At 35.5% G+C, this 21,818-nt stretch overlaps 1 long non-coding RNA gene across 1 annotated transcript in view; it reads left to right on the top strand.

Annotated features, from left to right (window-relative positions):
- The first annotated feature begins 11,690 nt into the window (after positions 1-11,690).
- LOC108493090 overlaps positions 11,691-21,818 on the top strand; it is a 12,393-nt gene continuing 2,265 nt past the window's right edge. The window contains exons 1-3 of the long non-coding RNA XR_001873335.1: positions 11,691-11,737; positions 11,862-11,950; positions 12,054-12,209. This is a non-coding gene — a long non-coding RNA (uncharacterized LOC108493090). The remainder of the gene's footprint in view (positions 11,738-11,861; positions 11,951-12,053; positions 12,210-21,818) is intronic.

The raw sequence follows: 21,818 nt of genomic DNA, 5'->3' as shown, positions 1-21,818 counted from the left end.
AGAACAGCCATTAGCAACAGTAATAGTAAGGAAAAAAATCTAAAAATCAGCACACTGTAAAAAAAATTTGCAGCTTCATAAAATTGGCTCACAACCAAGTCAAGTGAGTCATGACAAAGGTGCAAATGAGATGGACTGATTGCAAAGATCACAATGTATAGAAATTTTGGGAGTAGATCAAGAATGCTTGTTCTTTTGGTAATAGTTAAAATTTCAAGAATATTCCAACAACAGAACAGGTCCCACTGGGCTGAAGTGTCCTGTCTGTAGAAAATAGGAGGGGAAAAAAGGAACTGACGAGGCAGTGTTAGAAGGAAATGTGAAGTGTAAGAGAGTCAGGGAGTGCTTGGGGAATATGTGCATCCAGGTATTTGTCAAAGGTCAAAATGACTGTGTTTAATCATGTACTACAGTGTTATTATGTAGGAAGTGATTAAAAGAACAAAGTCTGCAGAGCTGTGAGGTGGTTATCCAGGGAAAGGAAGAGATTAGAAAGTGTTATTAGGGGATTATAAATACCTAATAATACCAGAGTTTTCTGTAATACCAGAGTTTTCTGTAGTTAGTACAGTGGAATTAAAAATATAAAACAAAAAAAATAGGTGACAAAATAAATAAAACTTCTGACTCTTTGTATATTAAGAGCTCACAAAAATAAATCCAAAGGTAAATGTTTTTACCTATTTTACCTCAATAATATTTCTGGCAAACTTGTTTACCCTTTGGCTGTTTCCTTATCTCCTATTGTATGGATCCATGTTCCTCCCAATTTAACTGTGATTTTATTAGAATTTTGAACATACATTTAAACTGCTACAACAGTTCATGTAGTTGGTGAACTATTATAGTAATTGTTGTCTTGAGAAAAACACTCAGATTCCCAGACCTGGTGAATATTATGGGATAACTTAAGTTAGAATTTCTGACTGAAGCTTTCTCTTCTGTCAAATTTATTTTGGAATATTTTTTTCAGTTTTTTTTTTTTTACGATTGCCTAGTACCAGGTTCGATCTGAAGCAATTTCGTCTGCGTTGTACATAAATTTCTTCAAATGGTATTATACCACATGAAGTAATAACGTCTTGTACTGCTGAATGCATTTAATAGTGTCAAATAATGACCTCCAGAAATACCTGATAGACACTCTGATACCACTGGTAACCTCTGTAAGAGCTCTTGCTATTTATGCCATGCAAATAAACTGGTTGCCAGGTATGTGCAGGAGAGGTCAAAAGAACATGTAAACAGAATGAAAAATCCTAAATATTAAGTTTCTAATTAAAGTACACAAGAGAAGGGTCTTAATATGAAACATTTTGATACATACAAACATATATATGTATATTCATATATAAGCATACTACAAATTTCTTCATCTTATACATTAATATTTTACTTATGTGGACATTTAAATCCATTGAATTGATATATTTTTCAATTATATTTAAAAATATAATAATATAATGATTGGATATATAAGCTTTTCTCTTTATGGTAAAAATGTAAGCAGAATAGTAGGGAAATAAACATGACTGAACTGTCACCAAAGAGAGTTGAATTCTCTTATCTAGTCCTATTGACAAGTTAGAATGAAGTGTGCGCAGGAAGATACACTAAACAGAAGTGTTTGCGTGGAATGGTTCTAAACAAATGGTAGGAATGATAAAAAATTAAACAAGGTTGTTACTATTGACTATTAACAACATTCAGGTTAGGACTTTTCACTCACTTGTGTGTTTGTAGAATTTATGGTGTCCTATGTTTGTTTTTTGTTGGTGTTTTTTTCTTCTTTTTAAACAGTTCCATTTAATTGTCTGCCTTGAAGATACTAAACCTAAGGAATAGCTCAAGCTGCCATTCTATTAGAGATTTGTACATACATTTAAACAAAAGGGGGAAAGGACATTACAATAATATCAGCACAATAATTTTCTGTTGAACATTTTTCTACACATGAATCATATTCCAGAGAATAGGATGTGTATATGTTAAAAAAATTCTTTTAGCCTTCATGACCTCTCCATGACAGAAGACATTATTGTATTATATTTTTTCCACATTCATAATGATTTTTTTTAAGAAGATCAAAAAATATTCTATATCATCAATTTTTCATAGATTTATTTATTTTCCTGATACTTCTCCATAGTATTGGTACACCACGTGGTCTTTAGTCTTTCCAGCACCCTCTAGAACAGTGAGTTGAAAGACCATACACTTTTCCATATGAACTGAAATAATAAATGCCAGAGGTGTGAACAGCCTCAGGATTTCTCAAACTATTTAAGCCAATAAATCATCTTCTTCCTCCTTATTCTTGTTTTGTGTGAGTTTTTATGTTGCTTTGCTCTGCAAAAAAAAAAACCCAAACCCCACAAGTGACTGCACACATCAGTTAATCAGAAAACTCTAAATTCATTACTGGTAGATATGGTAGTCAAAAAGTAGTTGTACTTTTGGCATTAGAGATTGGGCTAGGTGTCTTAAACATAGAATTCTCTGTGGAGCATGAAATTTCTGTTTTTACATTCCCCACTGCTTTGCTTGAAATATTGAGACCAATTATTCAATTATTGATTTCACATTTGCATTCAATCAAATCATTGAAACCAGATATTTCCATAAAGAAGCTTAAGGAAATTTGCTTCTCACTGGCCCAAGTGCTTTTTTTTTTTTTCCTTTAATAACAAAGAAGTAGCAATTAATTATTTTATTAACATTATAAGCCCTAAAATTCTCAGCCACATTTTTCCTAAAATAAGAGCAATCAAATTTCATTTATCACACATCTGGACTGAAAAAATTTTGCAATGTTATTACTGTAGTAGAAGTAACAGTATAAATAATTGTCTTTAGAAATGAATGGGAATAATGATGAACAAGCAGATTACAAGGATATTAGAAAGTAAAAGGAAAGAATTTTTTTATTAAAATAAAATTAAAGGATGAATAAAAAATGAGAACATTGTTAGGTAATAATTGTCATATAGTCTAGAAATCATTAATAATATAGTAATGTACTTTTTAAAAACTTTTTGGTTACCTAAATAAATAGAGATCATATTTATATCATTTTACAGGAAATTGATAAATTTGTTTTATTTTAAGCTTATAGTGGTTTGCTTTAAGTGGTTAGGTGTCGCTTTCAAATCATGTTTACCATTTCCTCTATTTCTGTCCCTTAAAAATTCCAGTACTGAAGTACACATAATTTCTTTTGGATGTAGCTATGGACAGAAAATGATTGTAGACTACCCTGAATGTCAGTAACTGAGATGAAATAAATCACTCCTGGATATTAAAGTGTAGGACACCTTTCCTTCTGTCTAGTGTCTCTTGTATCACAAAGCCCCTTAGCAGCAAAGTCTAGAAGGGGATAACCAAATGAAAAACAGATGCTACAACACTTAATCATATTATCCAAATGGCACTATTCATCTGGTGAAACGTCATTTTTTCTCCCTCACAGCTGGCCAATGCTTTCTGTTCAGTACTGCAAAATTCTGCCAAAAAGGAGCAAAATCATTCAAGCAACTCATACTTAACATCCATGCTTGCAGTATAGACACCTGAAGAAAAGTTTCAGAAAGAGAAAATATTTTTAAAAATCATCGCTTCTTAGTGGTTTGTGGTTAAATGAAACAATTTGTCTAATGTGCTAATGATTCCACTGGGCATAAAAAGAAGTTGATGTGTTTGGAGGGACCCTGTGATTCCTAAACCCGTCTCCCTTAGGCGGAGTAGGGGTAACATTTATCAAGTTGCTTTGGGCCTCATGCAGGCAATATTTGAATATTTCCAAGGATGATAGTTTCACAGCCTCTCTGGCAAACTACTGCAATATTTAACCACACTCAGAGTGAAAAAGGTTTTCCTTTTGTCTCATTTCAAACATTGCAACTTGTACTTGTTTTCTCTGCCACCGAGGTCTGTCTATCACTGCTTTTTGAAATAATATAATTTAATTTTGTAATAATATGATGAAACTTGTGTTAAATTCATTGTGAGTAAGCAAAATTCCTAGTAGTCAAGAGTTTGTATCGAATAATGACTTTCTGAATCTCATGGTTTTCTTTGCAAAGAGGAGGGGAAATACAAGTGAGAATCTCTAGTCCCTTCCTGCTTGTGTGTTGGAATCCATGCACTCAGGTGATTAATATGTGCTGAAAAAGGTAAAAGAGAAGTAAAAGTGCCTGAAACAAGAGGAGCATCAAAACAACAGAAAAGTGAACACAGCTGATTTGCAAACTGGAAAAAAAAGAAACAGCAAAACTGATTGAATAAATACAGCTTTTGCTACCCAATTAAGATTTTGTAGCAGAAATATGTTCTAGTTCTCTTGAGAGTAAATTCTCAAGATTGTACATTCATTTACTCTCTTGAAAATCTTAAGATCTTAAGGCAGTGTGCTTTTGATTGATAGTTCTCTGATTACCAGGTAACCAGCAGGCATCTTGCAGCTTTCATCCCAGCCCCTCTGACTGTCATTTTGAGGAGCCTTGGTTGCTGCTGTCAGATCATTACAGCATTTCACAGCTACATTTGCATTATCATTGTCATTTGTAAAACTGCTTTAGAAAATATCTTGGATTTTTTTTTTCTGGTGGTTTACGGTTGCCCCGTTGTTTGCTGTCCCTGTATCAACAAGCTCACTGCCATCTGAAATGACACAAGTGGAATTCTGGTCTTATGTCTACTGTTCAAAACTGCTTACATCTCTTGCATAAATAACCACTGCTTTATTGTGCCTAGCTACAAAACATTGAATAATTTAATGGCATGCAACTATACTGACTGCATTTTTGCTGTCATTAAAGTATTATTATCTGTCTGTTGATTTTCCACTCGAACATTTCAGTAGATAAGGAAAATCTTAAATTTTTCTTACAAAAGTTGTGTCAATGGCTTTACTCCTAGTATCAGAAACAGCAGTAAAAGATCCAGTGTTCTTTAATGCACTGAAAACTACAGCAAATGACAGAGGAGATTGACTTTCTGAATGGAATTGTTTAAAAAGCATTATGCATGGGGCATTAGGATGATTTCCGGTGATTCTTCCCTGAGCTTCATGACTTGGCATCACAATGGCTTATAACAAAATGACTAATCCTCTCACAAAGTTCTCAAAGGAAATAATAGCTCCCATCATTTTGCACAGGCTGGAAACTGCTGAGAAGACTGCACTCAAGTTTTATTTAAAGAGAAGGAAACTGAGAAGGTATGTTTCCGAGTATGACATCGACTGATTTCCTCTTTATCTTTTTTTGAACTGAACTGTTATCTCAGACCTAATTAGTTGCCTCTGTAATAAAAATGATTACATCTGGTCCCAAAGAAAAAATGTTGTCCACAAAAAAAATGTTGTTAACACACTTCATTTCCACTTCATTTCTGCCTCGATCAGCACAATATTCCCTGGTGGAAGCGTGCAGTCATTACTCTCCTAACGGTGGAGAGGCTCAGGACAGACTGCGCATAGACCAATTTGATTGTCAAAATGTCGGCTTTATTAGAAGAAGGACACACTTTATACTGCCTATACACTCAGATGTGTGATTCTTCTTCACACAGCATTGGATACATAAGAAAAACATACTTTGTTGTCCGGTGTTAATTGGACCATAGCAGGTGTCCGTAAGAGATGAGAAAACTTACCAAACTCACCTGCCAAAAACTCCTCCTTGACCTTGGCAAAAAACCTTCTTTGTTCTAGCTTCAAGGCTGAAGCCATACTAGCTATGCAGTTACTTTTACAGTCTGCACCCAGCCATGCCAAGGCAAGGCTCACAGAAATGCAACAGAAATTGTTCACATATGATCTCTATTCTCCCAACATTTTCCCATCGGAGTTTACTCTGTGTACAAATCTGTAGTTACTGAGGAGAAGAGTGGCTGCAAGTCCTTTCTTTCACTATATTTTATTTTTCTTGCCTTTATTTTCTTGACCTCACAAGGAGGTCAGTTCTCGGGATAGAGTTGAAGTTTTCATAGACCTGGTTTGTTGGATGACATAGTTTTCAAAAACAGTTATTCTGATGTCACTGACCCATTTTGCTTATGTACTGTGAGAAATATCTCTAATTAGAATTTAGAAGACGGCCAAATATAGTGAAACAAAGAGTTCATTAACAGCGCGCTGGGTACACGAACTCATGACCTGGTCCGAGCACCCGGTCGTTTGAAAAACACGCCCTTTTGTACCTTTTGGTTACATAAGCTGTTAAATATTCAACAGATAACAGGTATTTTACCTTAAAAGGTAATTTTTTGAATTCGGAAGGGAGTGTCACCCTCCCTCTTGATTGATTGATGACAAACCCCTCTGTAGACAAAGGTCAGCCATGTGACCAGGGTATATTTTCCATTTTTATATTCCTACCTCGACCGTGATGTTCCCTCGGTGTTGTAGACGACGGGATAAAGACACTTTTAGACCACAGAATTGATCAATAACTTATTCAACTTTATTGCTGCATGCTTTGTGCTTATAAAGGTTACGAATTAGCTTCATACATATTACAAAAGCTAAGCTCATCATTGGCTTCTAATTACCTAAGTTATATTTGCGCAAATGCTAATTCTTTAACCTTCTTGTGGTTACTTGTTTGCTATTTACTCTACTTTCCCATCCGCTTTATTGTATTCTCCTATCACGTACCCAGTTTCACAGATACAGTGGCCTTCTAATAGTTTTCTTTTACCGTGGGACCAGAGCTATAGCATCTCTCTCATGTCCTCTTTCTATCAACCATGTTTCTGTAATATTTTCCACACCTCGGTGTCAGGCCCAGACAGGGCTTTTCACCCTACAGCCTCCATGAGGTGTCTAAAACTCCTGGAATTAAATAAAAGAGAATAAATAAATTCCACCACCCCCTGCTTTCCACTAAAATCAATTTGCTTATAATAAAACTGGATTTTTTTATTTCTCACATGTACCTCTGTATATTTTCATGTGATACATATGAATAATAAAAAGTAATAAAAATAAATCCTAGACATACCCACATCCTAAGTGTACCTTGGATACCCTAACCATAATCTGTATGTCTCTACTATTTAGTACTCATTCTTGAGAGTAAATGCAGAAGACAGTACAGTTTATGCTTTGAAGATCTGAATGTTACAGTCTTCATAGATAAATAGTTTAAAACTACCTAAAACTTCAGTAAAACCATCTGGGATCATATGGAGCTCATTGAGTCTTGAGCCTTGCCTTCATTCTGCATATTTTCTATGTAGTCAATGCACTTCCTACCGCTGTTTTAATTGCCTTACTATACTTAGTATTAGTCTTGGAATTACTGTTGCTGTTACTACTTCTACTACTACTGCCATGGCATAGTTACCATTTATTACGTAATTAAATACTACTAATGTGTTTACTACATAATTGCATTTTGCAAGTTTTTGTCAAGAGATGGTGCTAAAACTCTGAGTGTTGTCTAGAGTTAACCCCCAGGTGCTGTGACTTTGTAGAAACTTTGTCTCTTGTAAATGAAAGACTGTAGATTCCTGCTAAAAATACAGAGCTTTGGCTTCCTCGTTTTCACTTAGAGTGTAGCTATGGATAAACACACAAAAAGCAGGTGTTTCTCAGAGCAGTGGTGTCACTGCTCAGGAGCACAGGTTTCCTACAATAAACATATCCTGTAAATGTTACAGTCTATGTCAGCAACAGTGTACGTGGCTGCTGCATTAAAACCAGAGGTGGATCAAACCTTGCTGGAGATAAATCCCCCCCAAAATTCAGCTGAGCAGTTTTGCCAGATCTATGTGATGTTTTTCCTTCAAATACTATTAAACCAGTCACCTAAAGTAGTTGTCATACAGTTCAATTAAAAGGCCTTCCTTAAAATGTTATATGCTGAGACTCTATTTAGGAGGATTTAATTATGGGAACTACTCATGGTCTAGGATGCATTGGAGAGTCAACTGTTCCCAGACTCTGTCTTCCTCTAGGATTATTTATCATGTGATAAATTGTGTGATAACACAATTGCTGCCAAAATTCAACAGAAACTGGCTGATCAAATGAAATATATTCTGGATGTTGAGTTCGTGTTGATGGTGGTAGTTAGTGGGACTGCATTGTGCAATGCTGTCTTAGATAGGAATTTTTGACTTCTGTTAAAGACATTTATCTGTTAATACCACACCTATGCATAAAACTATATAGTAAAGTGGTTTTGCATGCTTTATCAAATTTTATGATATAGAATATCACCATTTAATAGACTACATTTTACATGTTGGACTGAATATTTTTGTTGTGATTATCTAGTGTAACTTAACTACTACCACCCACTATTTTATTATTGGGTACTTCCACAATATTACTTCAAGCATCAGTTTTGTCAGAGACACCCAAAAAGGTTCTTGTCTTTTGAGACATAGTTGTGTAAGAAAATAGGCCAAACAGTGGATCCAGACTTAGGTTCATGTGAAGAAAAAGAATGACTGTTTATTTACTTTAATACTGTTGCAGTCTTCTATCTGTAAATCAGTCCAGGCAGGAAAACACACATTTACATATTGCAACATAAATCTCTCAGCTTTACTCTGGCTTTTTTTTTTGAAACATCAGAAATGTCTCCTAAATGTGATCTCTTTCCAGTTTCTTTCAAAAAAAAAAAAATGTCTAAGTAACATGGAGCTCTAGTAAATACAACTACAGATTAAGATAAAACCTTTATAAATACTTGTCAGTTAAAAACCCAACCCAAACCACCATCTGCACCACTACCACCACCACTACCACCAAACCTGCCAAACCTCCTTAAACTTATTTTCTTAGGTTTATTAATCTAACAGTATCACTTTTCAAGAAATTACAAAGCTTAATGCTTAGATCCCATTAATGGACTGAGCTTGTAAGTATTCTTGCCAGCTTAAAGTTCTTTCCAATTATTTGCATTTGTGTGTGAGCAGAGGCTTGAGGCACGAGTTTGCAATTGTTTCATTTTATTTGAGGAGCTCAACTCTTTCCTGAAGCTTTTCCACAAAATCTAACAAAACCAAACCCAACCAAAAAACATCCCCAAATAAACAAAATAAAATCCATGACCAGGACAAGTGTATATGATACCATATGTCCATATTAACTTAACTGGAGAAGGGGTGTTTTTCTCTCTCATCTTGTTCAATGTCCCACAAACTTTTCACAGCTGCAAGGTAAGAAGTTTTCTCTTTTTCTTCAGTGCTAGGGGATACCAGAATCCCACATTTCTTCAAAGGCTTTAGGGTACTGTGAACTGAAAAGTAATTTCTGTTTTCCTCCATCACTGAAGTGCCCATCAGCATTGGGGAAATCTAGGCAAAGACAGTGAAAAAGACTGGAATAAAGCAAGATAAAGCAAATTAAGTTCAAAGAAGGCTACCAATATGGATGAGCTTAAATCATATTTGAAGCTTTTATTTAGGCACTGTATTGAAGAACAAGAACTACAATCTCTACTGACATAAAATTTCATGAAAATATTATTAAGGGCCTATTAAAACCATTACACTTACATAAAGAACTTAATTATACAATTACTGTATTTGAGAGGAAAGAGAACTGTTAGTGCATTAGTAACTTTTTGTGAAGTTTCTCAAAGAGATGTCTGTATAGTGTCTTTATCTTAAAATAAAAGTTTATCTTTAAAACTTGGTAATTAGCAGCAATCTGTTAAGCAATCTTCATCTTTGGCCTTCAGCTAAAGTCACCTTAAAGTGGTATTCATCTAAACTATATTTTAATGGAATTAGCATTAACCAAAAACCAAGTTAGAAATCAAGTTATGAGTACAGAAATAATTATTATTGCCCTATGTGTACTATTAAAGCCTGAAGATGTTACAGATTAATGTTCAGAAAAGCAGACCTGAGGTACCTTTTTCCCATACATTTTTAGAAAATTGATTGAAATATTATATTTTTAGTGGTAACTGTGCAAATAAAATGTTGGTCGGTTTTTAGTTTACAAAAGGCCATTTCTTGAAAAAGTCTGGCTTAGGTTCTTAAGCTGTTCTAGTTATTAACACCATTACATTACATCTTAAGTTTTGAAAAAATAATGTTTCACTCCCTCCTATTTTCCCCTTCACTCAAAAAAGTGGGTGAAAATAAGATGTTTTGCAAAGAGCTTATTTATGAAGAAATGTTGATCAAGGCTAATATAACATCTGAAATTTTAACTGTAATAAAGTGTGAGAAAAAAAACTGTGAGGAAGTTGTTTTGGTCATTTGCAGAGTAATGTGCCATCAAAAACGAGTCACTGCAAACTCCACTGGCAATACTAAAAATAAATATTTTCTTTTTAATACTTCATGTGGCAAATCCAAATGAATGGGCAGATTGTGGGAGGATCTATTCCATGGTCTCGACCTCAAACTGCTTTTGTAGGGTGGATGTGGCTCGGGGTCAGAATCTGCCCTTTTTCTCTGGTGGCAATTTGAGTCCTTCATCCAGTGGTGACTAATTAAGGCAAGTCCTTGCTGGTAGCCTGTGGGATGAAAGATTAGAGGCTGTTTTTCTCTAATCTCCAGTCAATTGCTGAAATAGAGGAGGAAATTATTTCACTTATGGCTTCTCCAGTTTCTGTGTTTCTGAAACACACAAATGCCCACAGACACTCATAAGCTTTGCAACTGTTTACTGCATATTATTTACATAGAATTCTTTATATAATCTTCTCTTCTTTCCTCATGTCCTTTTCTGTGGTAGTTTTTTCATGACTGAACTGTAAGGCTGGAAGCAAATATCTTCATAGTGACAGAAAAAGGGGAATCTGAGCAAGTTAAAATTACTAAATAAGTATAATTTGTATTTCTACATTTTCAAACACAAATGTAGCAAAAAATCCTACACAAATTAGGTGAAGAAAGGTTATCTCATAGATATTATCTCTTTGAACAGCCTGTAATCAAGGTTTTAGTATTACAATTTGTTCTAGGTTTTTCTGATACAATTTTTTATGACGGCTTAAGAGGCCTGTGGTTCAGTGCTAGAATACCTGAGAGTAGTTTTCTAAAAAAAAAAAGGAAAAAAAAGAGTATCATGATTTCAATAGTTAATGCCTTTGTGTAGTACTTATTTAATTGCAGTGTTATACTCATAATGTAAGTCAACTATAGCTTATAGGTATGCTGCAATCACTGTTTGCTACTCAGCTAATTATTTAAACATAATCAGAGACTCTGGCATTTAAATTAATTCAGTAAAATTCTGTTCTTTCCACTTTCTGACTTTAAGTATGTCTTGAAATTCTGTGTTAGATACGTTAGGTTAAAATGTATATTCTTGGGCTATTGCTGGTTGCAGTAAAATTCTTAATTTTAGAGGAAAGTCTTATTTCAGGATTCTCTTCTGCTGCAGCCCTCTCATGCTGGTGTACCCCCTCCCTATGCTCTGCCAGCAGGTATCTTAGTTGTAATAATAGAAAAATGTCAGAGTATGTTTTCACAAAGTAAAGATGAGCAGCGCTGTCCCTACTCTTAAACATATTTATTTATAATGAATTCAAGGAACACAGTGATTGCAATTTACCTCCCCTTTTTCATGACCTTCTTTATCTTCAGGTCCACGAAGATGGGTCAGCACAATCTAATCTGTTGTTTGTTCAGATGGGCTGGGACATTCAGTTATCTTCAGGCAGGATCTATACTACAGTTCCTCAACTATTTTTGTGACACACACACAAGACTGTTTCATAATGAAATGAACATGCAAAGCCTAGGAAAGAAGAACACCTTTGTATATATATACACTATTATATATTTTTGCCTTCCTTTTTTTTTTTTTTTTTCTATTTCATTACAGGTTTGTTTAAGAGGGAATTTGCATCATTTTTAATTTCTGTGTTTCCTCCCAAACACAGGGAACCTCCAGTGAAACCTGCAAGCATAGAAAGAGAAACTCATTGCTAAACCCCAAAAAGAAGATGAAAGAAGTGAAACAAAATCTCAGGTAGGAGAACCGGAGCTTGTGATTTTGTCTATGGTCCAGGCCACAGAAAAAGTTGCCACCAGTACCCCCTGGGACAACTCTTGATGCAAGTTTCTTCCCCCAGGCACATTTGGACTGGGTGCCCAGGGTATTAAAGTAAGACCAGTCAGGATCTGTGGAAACATCTGATTTTTACATGAAAGGATCATGGTGATCTGGAGACAGAACAGAGAATATGAATGAAGCATATTCTGGAGACAGAGGTTGGCAAGAGGACATGGTGAGTTGTGTCACTGTGGTCTTGAATATTCTTCTTAAGTTATTTTATTTTGGTTTCTTTTTTTTTTTTTTTGACTGCTGGTTGATTAGTTTCATTATTTTGCATTATTTACTGAATTTATGGAACAACTAGCTAGATGAAAATATTTTGATTTCTTTGAAATAAAAGAGTGACAGAAACTCTCCTGTTAACTAATTTGGAATTAAGAAAGGCAGTCTTCATGTTTGTTGTACTATTGTAGTGTTGCATCCTGCCCATTGCTTTAGGATCCTAGAGATTCCCTTGCATTGCAGGTCAGAAGATCTGAACCTTCATCCCAAATTATATTATTGCACACAGAAGTGTGATACAATTGGCACTTGAATTCACTGCCAAAATGTCCATGAATAAAAAGTGCAACACTTGGTTCAATGACATTGGGTCTGAATTTAAAAACTAGTATTAAAATCCAGTGCAGATATTTCTCTGTAATGTCAGTGCAGACCATTTTGTATATTTGTATTTTCCACAGCCAATTGTTCTAAGTACAATTCACCCCATATTCTTCAAATCAATGAAGATTTTCTTTGGGATCAGAAAAGCAATTACAAGTAGATAATTACATTTCTGCACCATTTATGCTTGAAATCTCTAGCCTAACTTACAATTTCTCTTATTGATAATCTATTTTTAATTTCTAGAAGACATCTGAAGGGTGTCAATTTAATGTAGACCGGCTGATGCTGTTTATCAAAAAATCATTTTGATGTTTGAGTTATTGTTTTTCTTAACTCACATAAATATGGCAGAATTGCCTTGCCAGTCCCTGAAGAAGTCTTGACAGTTTAATACTATTTTATTTTATGATAATTTGACCTAGTATTTAATTTATCAGGTCATTAACATATCAGACAGTCTGTGAGCTATAAGATATCATTTGTTTGCGTTAGTACTCTCCATTCCCACTCAGCAAATGTATGAGACAACTCATTCTTTGACTTGTCATATTTGTTCTCATTTTTTGTGACATTTTTATATCTCTTTGCCAGTAACTGTGAGTTCTATTATTACATTCTTTTTTCACATGCCAGAGTAAACCTGTGAGTTAATTGTTATCTACGCAGTTCCTCAAAATATGGAAAAATCTTGCAGGAAATCAAGACTCTATTTGTAGGTTTGAGATTTTGAAAAATGTGTAAATGAATTTTTCTTAGACTTCTGACATGGTGCTTGTCTTCCTGATGTAGACGGAGAAGTTAATGTTCTTTGCAAGACATTAAAAGGATTCTAGAGTTATTAAAACTCCTTCAGTTGTTAGTGCTGGTAAGGAGAGGTGAGCTGTAGAACACCTTGATCACTGTCTCCAACTTGTAGCACAGAGCAGCTGCAGGTTCTGTTTTCACATTTCTCAATTCTATTTCACCATTGTCTGTTCTTCTTAAAATTTTTCTCTTAAAAAAAATCATGGTTACTCTTTACCACTCATACGTTGAAACACAGAGATGGTTTTTCACCTTTTCAAGCTGTTTGGAATGGTAAGAGAGATTTCATTCACAGTGGAAATATGTTTAAAAAAGTAAGGATCACAGCTTTTACTGTAAGTTTGATGAAAACAGTTTCAGATTTTGAAAACAGACTATGTTTTAGATTCATTCCTCCATGCTCCTCCTTAACTAACCGTGCTACTCTGCATCAGTTGTCAAGATGCTGACCCTTAAGTATCATTTTAAACCAAACTTATTATTGGTAAACTCTTGTACCTTAATATAAGTAGGAACAGTTACTTTGGGATTACCCTGGGAAGTTTAGTGGCCCCACAAAATAAATTCTCTGAGTGATGACTACATAGAGAATGAGCAAAGTGAAATTTTGTTTATTATTGGAAAATTATTTTTGTTTCATTTCAAAAGATGCCCAGATGAACACAATATTACCACTAAAATAAAGATGCTACCCACCATAATAGACCCTTTTATTTTCACATCAAATTTAGCGATAGCTTTGCCACTCATATCTAAGAACAAGATTTGCTGAGGATCCAACAGAGATTTGCTAGTTTATTTTAAATGAGTGTTTTAGCAGTGAGGTCCAAGCTTTTTTTCTTTTATTACAAAATTAAGTTCATTTCAGTGCAGTATTTCCTCTAGGGTTTTAACATAGGTGTGTAGTTGCACTTAATAAGAGTTCATCAAATTCTTATAATTTGCATCAAAAATTATCTGTACACCCCTTTTATCATGTAACTTTTTCCCCAGCCTGACTTGTAACTGTCCTCAATTTCTCTGCCAACAGAAGAAGCTCCTGCATTAAGCAACAAGCTGGAGCTCCCAGAAGAACCTTTCCTCTCATCCAGATAGACAGATTCTGGTTTTCATAGAGAGTGTGTGTGTGTGTGTGTGTGTGATGTGTATGAAAATTTTGATTACACTTTTAGTACAAACTATCCAGTCATACTGCAAACAAACCCTGTTAGATTATTGCCAGATAGGAGCATAGCACTGTTTAGAGGAAGGGCTTTTTTGTGGGGGAAAAAAATAATCACTTATGTTTATCTGTTTGTATCTTGTGGTGGCTGGAAGACTGCTGTAGAGGAATCCCTGCTTTTTGTGGTAAATGAGATTTTCTTACTGCAAACATAAACTGTTGGGTGGTACGGAAGAAACTGAGGATCAGAATAACATGAAACACAAGTTCCTGAGGATTGTAAAGGCATTGCTGGTATGAATATGAAAAGCAAACATACACGCTCTGTGGGGAAAGGTGGTGATACTCCGAAAGAAAGTGAAATAGAATCATAGAATCATAGACTCAGCTGGGTTGGAAAGGACCTCTGGAATGAGATCTTACCAATTGACACCACAATTACAGCGTGGCTCCTATGCCAGATGTGCATAAAAAGATATATTTAACCAAACCACTGTGTTTTATGGCTCTCTTATGTACTGCTCTCAGGACCATGAGCATCCCAGTAGTGATACTAAACATAAGACTGTATGTATACAGTTGGTTATTTCTGAGGCTCAAAAAGCCCAAGATAAACAGTAACCTTTACCATGGGCTCGTACTGGACCAAGGTGGATTCTTGTTCTCCTGGCCTGAACCTTCAGGGCATCAACATACACCAGCTTTTCTGGTCACCACAACAGGGCTTAGAACCTCTTTTTAAAATAAATATGGATTAAAGTTTAGGGAGCAGGACACATAAGAGTAGATCATAGAATAATAGAAATCAGCAGGGTTGGAAAAGACCTGAGATCATCAAGTCCAACCCTTGATCCACTACCACTATGGTTACTAGACCATGGCACTAAGTGCCACATCCAGTCTCATCTTAAAAACCTCCAGGGACGGAGAATCCACCACTTCCCTGGGCAGCCCATTCCAATGCCTCATTACCCCCTCTGTAAAGAATTTCTTCCTAATATCCAACTAAACCTCCCCAGCACTGATTCAGTGATAAAAATTCCAATTTTTGACAGAAGATCTTCATATTTAAGTAAATGGTGGTGTCACAATGCTCTAAGGGACACAGGGCATTTTGTTAAGACAAAACAGATATATTGTTCAAGCTGATTTTAAAACACCTTCACAGAAATACACTGCACAGTATTTAATCTGTTTTTTGAAAATTTTAATTTCATTAATTGAACCCAGTTTTCTTAATTCATTTGGACAGATATTTTTGGAAGGACAGCTAACTTCTCCAATCTGCTTTTACTTTCAATGTTACTTTCATTAGATGTTTCATTCTCTTCATATAGCATTTCTTAGGGACAAACTATTAGCCACTAATACCAAGCATGCCCTGTAGTATCTTCCAAGTCACAGAATAATCTACAGATAATCTGTGATTCCCTAAATACTGTGATTTGACTGCAATGTCGAATACCCTACAGAAAAAAAAAATAAAATATATATATATATATAATTTTATTATCACAGGATTAGAACATCATGTCATCTTCCATTTTGGGCTGTGAAGAAATTTAACTTCTGGCCTGTGTAACTGCTGCTGGAAAGAATCAGCAGAGCTTGTGCTGTTGGACTGGTGATGGGGCCATCTTGTTTCTCACACAACTGAGGTGTAGGTTTCCCTCCAGATCCTCTTCCACCACCTTTTCCAGAAAACTTACTTTTTTATTCCTGCACACCATACTTTTAAAGATGTCTTAATCAAACCTAACCGGTACTAAATCTTAACTTCTCCTACTAATTGAATTTTACTGTTTCTAAAAACCTATCTTCCCCCCCCCCTTTCTTTCAAATATTAAAGCACTTTATAACCTTGTATAAAAGTAATACAGGAATTCAGTGTATTAACTACTCAGTGGCTATGGGTAATTAAAATCACTAATGAGTTGATGGCTTGGCTAAATAGCTGAGGTAGCAGTCTTTGTTCTCATGCTCTTCTGCTCCTCCTATTCCTGTGCAGAAGTTATTGTCACTTTGCTTTTTACTTTTTCATTCATTGCTCCTTATCTGAAGAGTTTTTTCTCACCCCTACCAGTACAATGGTACAGGAGAGAAAATAAAAGTCATAAAACATGCTTTGCTTGCCAAAATGTAATGAAAAATCCTTCCTGACTTGCTTCATGTGACATTTTGCCAACGCAAGAGTGAATGATCTCTCTAACTGAAACACCTGGAGTAAAAATTGAATTGTCAAGCAAAAAATCTGTAATACCTTTTTTTTTCCCCAGACATGTGCAGACTGGAGCCTTTACTTGCACTTAGGCTGCATAACAGAGACCCTAATATACACTTACAGTTTCTACAAACATGAAAAACATTGAAAATAAAAAATGAAGAATATCACACCAGACCTAAGACACACAGTGGGGTCTGGGGGATTGTGCTCCTTCCTTTTTTCACCATGTATCTTCTCTTTTGCAAAGTCAATGCAGTTATGAAAATCCCCATCACACAGTATAACCCCTCAATACTCCAGGGCCAGATTCTCAGGTGAATTTATTTCTTTTATCCTCCGCATCACTCATTCAGGAAAAAAAGACCAATAAACTGGCAGCATATGCCTGGTAGAGCTCTTCCGTGGTATGTGGAGAAACTGTTGTGCATTGCTGATCTGGTCTGAATTTGTTCCTCTGATTTGCCCTCTTCCCAAGAGGGAAGCAAAGCAATGATATGGCCAAGCTACACTCCATCATATCTCACCGTAATGGCTTCTATTATTCTTTTTTTTTCTTGTTATTGTACTTATCCTATACTACTTCACTGCAAGATAGAGTTTCATTCCTGTTCTCTGCATTAATAAACAGAGAGCTGAGACGCAGAGATTCCAGACTTCAGCTCAGCCTCAGCTATATCAGTACCCAGCATATTGAAAGTATTACTCAGGTGACTTTGTGGATTTACAATGGAGTTTTATACGAATATAAGCTTGAATATCTTTATTCCATATCTGCCAACAGCCTTAAGCACATTTTATATACACAAAAGTTTGCAGCTAAGCTGAAAAAAAATCCTATTTCAGCTAATTATTGCTCTCAATTTCTATCAAATCCAAAAGGAAATGAATTTTAGCAGAGGTGATGGGGGAAAAAAAAACCCTTTTACCTGGTCAGTTTAGGTCCCTTGGTTATTGAGACCCCAGACTGATTTAGGGGCATCATGCCTCCAAACTCGGAGAGTGTTTTATGATGTTGTCTCAAAATTATGCGACTGTTATCAAGAGGTTAGAGTTCAAGCTGTTGTCTCACTAATAAACATGTTGCCCTCACAAATGATCTTGGAAGTTGGGGAAAATCCATCTCCTAGATTTAGTTTTTCCAATAAAAGTTCGTGGGTTCAGCACTGCTGTTTTAGTACTGCAGCCTAACAGCAGCCTGGATTTGAGAGCCTGTTAATCTCCTGATTACAAAGCCAACCTTACATGGGAGCAGGGAGCAATTACCTCCAAGATCAGACTTTTCCCTCAGTCACATTTCAACTTTCTGGGAGGACCTTTCAATCTTTAGGTCTGCTCTGGGTAGACCATTCTCCCTGCCACCCTCTGGGCTTTGCCATGCAAGTCAATGTCTTTCTGCATTGCAGAAATTCCTTAATGATCACAACTGGTGACAGGTAGGTCTTTCTTTCTCACCTGATATTCCTCATTTTATCTTTACACTCGGTCTGTGCAGTTAAAGAGAGGATATGCTGGTAAGATACTGATAAGCAACCCTGCTTACTGAACTTGATAGGCATCCCTATATCATTTGTAGTTTTGCTGCTGCTTTGCAATTATCTTCAATCATACTGAGCTTTGTCTGAGGGGAAAATGCAAACAGGATAATAAATTCTCAACATCTGAAACATACAACATAGTCACAGATGCTTTTAAACGACACAAATAAATAATAAGCAAACAATCCCCAATACCTTACTGATTTATATGAAAGCTAGATCAGAAATGTCCCTTCATTAACTAGCTGACTCAATCCTCTTCTGACAAAGCTGCAGGCAGACTTCCAGTCTTTGTGCATACTACTCAGACAAAAATCCTACATGGTAGGATTTGTCTTCTTTCAGGGAACACATTTATAGCGGGGCTTTATCTTACAGTGTCTTCAGCAAAGAATACTTTTGTGAACACCCTCTTACATAGAATCATAAAATCACAGAATGATTGGTATTTGAAGGGACCTTAAAGCTCATCCAGTTCTACTGCCACAGGCAGGGACACCTTCCACTATCCCAGGTTGCTCCAAGCCGTGTCCAACCTGGCCTTGGACACTGTCAGGGATGGGGCAGCCACAGCTTCTCTGGGCAACCTGTGCCAGGGCCTCACCAGCCTTACAGCCAAGAATTTTCTTCTGATATCCCATCTAAACCTACTCTCTGTCAATGTGAAACCATTCCCCTCTGTCCTGTCACTCCAGACACTTGTAAATTGTCTCTCTCCTTCTTTCTTGTCAGCTCCTTCAGGCACTGTAAGGCCACAAATAGGGCACTCCAGAGCCTTCTCTTCTCCAGGGTAAACAATCCCAATTCTCAGATCTGTGATCCTACAGATGCTCATGTATGTCTATGGACCTTTGATCCCAGAGACTCATCAGAAATTCCTGTTGGTAGAATTGGAAGAGGAATCACAGAGACCATCTAGTATCCAAAAGTTTCTAAATTGCTTGTTCACCAGGCATTTTTCACCCTCAACGTGAATATCGTTTTGTTTCAAGGATATGCAGAAATACCTCTACTAACACAGGTGTAATCTTCCATGCGGTATTGAGCAGTGAAAAAAATAATCTTGTACCATTAAGCAATAATATTTCCCTTTCTTTCTAGTGACTTTCTGCTCTATTTAAGTGTAAAAATTGTCTTCCACTTAATTTTATCACCTACCCCAATAGCCAAGACATATTGTACCAATGTCTAAATATTAGAAATTTACTTATTAACAACTGATTGATATCAAATGTGACTTTAATAAATCATTTTGGGTGGATATATGTTCAGAGCTACTAAACCACAGACTGTCCATTTAAGCATTTTGAGACTGTATAGGCTTTTCCCTCAGACACCAATTTAAATATCTTTGTAGGTGAAATCTTCAGTCTTCCTTTGTAGGACCTTGTGAGAACTTGTGATTTGGTAATTATGCCAATGGAACTGCTTCCTTCTGTGGTAACATTACACTAGAATCCATTCATATATTCTCAAAGCATGTATTTTCTTGCACTTTTCAATAGTCAATATTCCATACCAGCATACTGTCAGTTTTCCTCTTTTTAATGCTCATCACAATTATCAAGAGCATATTTCACCTTAATATTCTTCATCCTTTTATCCCAATTTTGACCTTTTTTTTTTAACAATGTTAAAAATTACAGTTGGATATCTTTACGCTGTACTTCTTTTTTTTTTATATCTTCCTTTTCTTTTTGTTTTGTTTTTAATGTTCCCATTCTACAACATTTTTCATCATCTTAATTGTGTGAGCTGTTGTCTTTTACAGCAAATACCCTTGGTCTCTATTAAATTATATTGTCTAAATGTATGAATTCGCAAGGTTAATGCAAGCAGAAGGGCGTTATCTGTTCTATATTAAAATGTTTTATGCTTTGAGAAAAATAATTATTTCCTTGCTTTATGCATAAATCTATATGGTCAAATATTTAGTGTGTAACCATGATCAACACTTTCATTCCAGAGGAGCTGAACCACTCAAGGGACAGGTAGCAGGCAGTTCATCTCTAGGGCACTAGTCTGAAGCCACTCCAAGTCTGATCAAAAACTATCTGACACATGATGTAAAAGGAAAATAAATTTATTCAGGGCATCTTTGACTGACTAAGTAGGAATGTAAATAATTATGCTTTTCGTCTCATGATTTTTTTCTTCAGTTTTACCATTTTTCCTATGTACTTCTGTACTCTTGATAGCTATTAATCTACTCAAATATCATTCACTTCTGGACTTCTCATTTTATATATGAATAAATATCAAATCACTCCACTTACTACAGAAAAGTTTCAAAAATTAATTCTTTTGTCAATTAAAACCAGGTTTCCTTAAAATTATAGTCTTTTACGCATTCCCTTCTTTCACTCTAAAAAAAAAAAAAGTCACTTCCAGAAATGTTGTTTCAGAGCATTACTTTTAATTTACAGGGGCATTATCAATTTCCTTGTGCTAAGTTCCTATTTTGTTTCATTTTGAGAGATGCTTAAATTTTGCCATATATCTCAATTTAAGGAAAAAATATATGTATGAATAATATCTAAGTGTACACATCACTTCATATATTCTTCAATTTCAAAATGGTCAGAAACTTTCCCCACCCTCTTGCTTTCTTCTCAAGTAAGAGAAGAGGAAGAAAAGGGTTTAAAACTCGGGAGTGAATGTTTCTGACACTCCTACTTCAGTTCTGTGTGGTTTTGTTTTGGGCCAAAGTCACAGGAGGGAGTGAAGTGTTACCTCTGGAAATTTTTATAAGCCGAAATAGAACTTTCCTGTATGTCTCAGCACTCAGTGCTTTTGAAGTGTTCGTTTCTTCCAGGTTATATTTCCCGTTCCTCAGAACAATAACTTCTGTTAATATTTCCCTACACCTGTTGAAGCCTGATAAAGAGATCTCTTTCACAGATAGCACTTATCTTCATGTTCGCATAAAGCAGTTGAAAAAAATCCACCATTAGACAGAGTAAGGTTTTCAAACACTCCAGAGTTGTTGTAGGGGAGAAAATATTTCCCAGATGATTTTTTTTTAATAATTGAAAGTATTTAAGTACTCTTAGGGAGATATTGAAATGCTTTTCATGGCTTTTTAATAAAAGGTATTGATTTATGAAAATTTATAACATCCATTTTAAACACATGAAGAAAAAAAATGCTCCAGAAATTAGGAATTATCAGTAGTAAAATAAGATAAATATGTTAATGACAATATGATGTTCTATATATCTATTTTATTTTCTCCATCATCTCATGACCACAGGTTGTATCAATTGTTAATCTCCCTGGAAAGGATGGTGCATTTTTTTTAATCTCAGAAAATTTTGTCTCACTTTGCATTTTGAGAAAGGAAGAAAAATATACAGTCCATAGCAATTGCATGCAGATTGACCTAGAATGAGACCTGGTCTGTAGATTCTTAACTTAAAAATAGTGAATGATAATGAAATTGTATGT

The sequence above is a fragment of the Lepidothrix coronata genome, unplaced genomic scaffold, assembly GCF_001604755.1.
Source record: "Lepidothrix coronata isolate B3197 unplaced genomic scaffold, Lepidothrix_coronata-1.0 Scaffold14, whole genome shotgun sequence".
Classification (NCBI taxonomy): Eukaryota; Metazoa; Chordata; class Aves; order Passeriformes; family Pipridae; genus Lepidothrix; species Lepidothrix coronata.
This window is presented reverse-complemented; position numbering and strand designations above follow the sequence as displayed.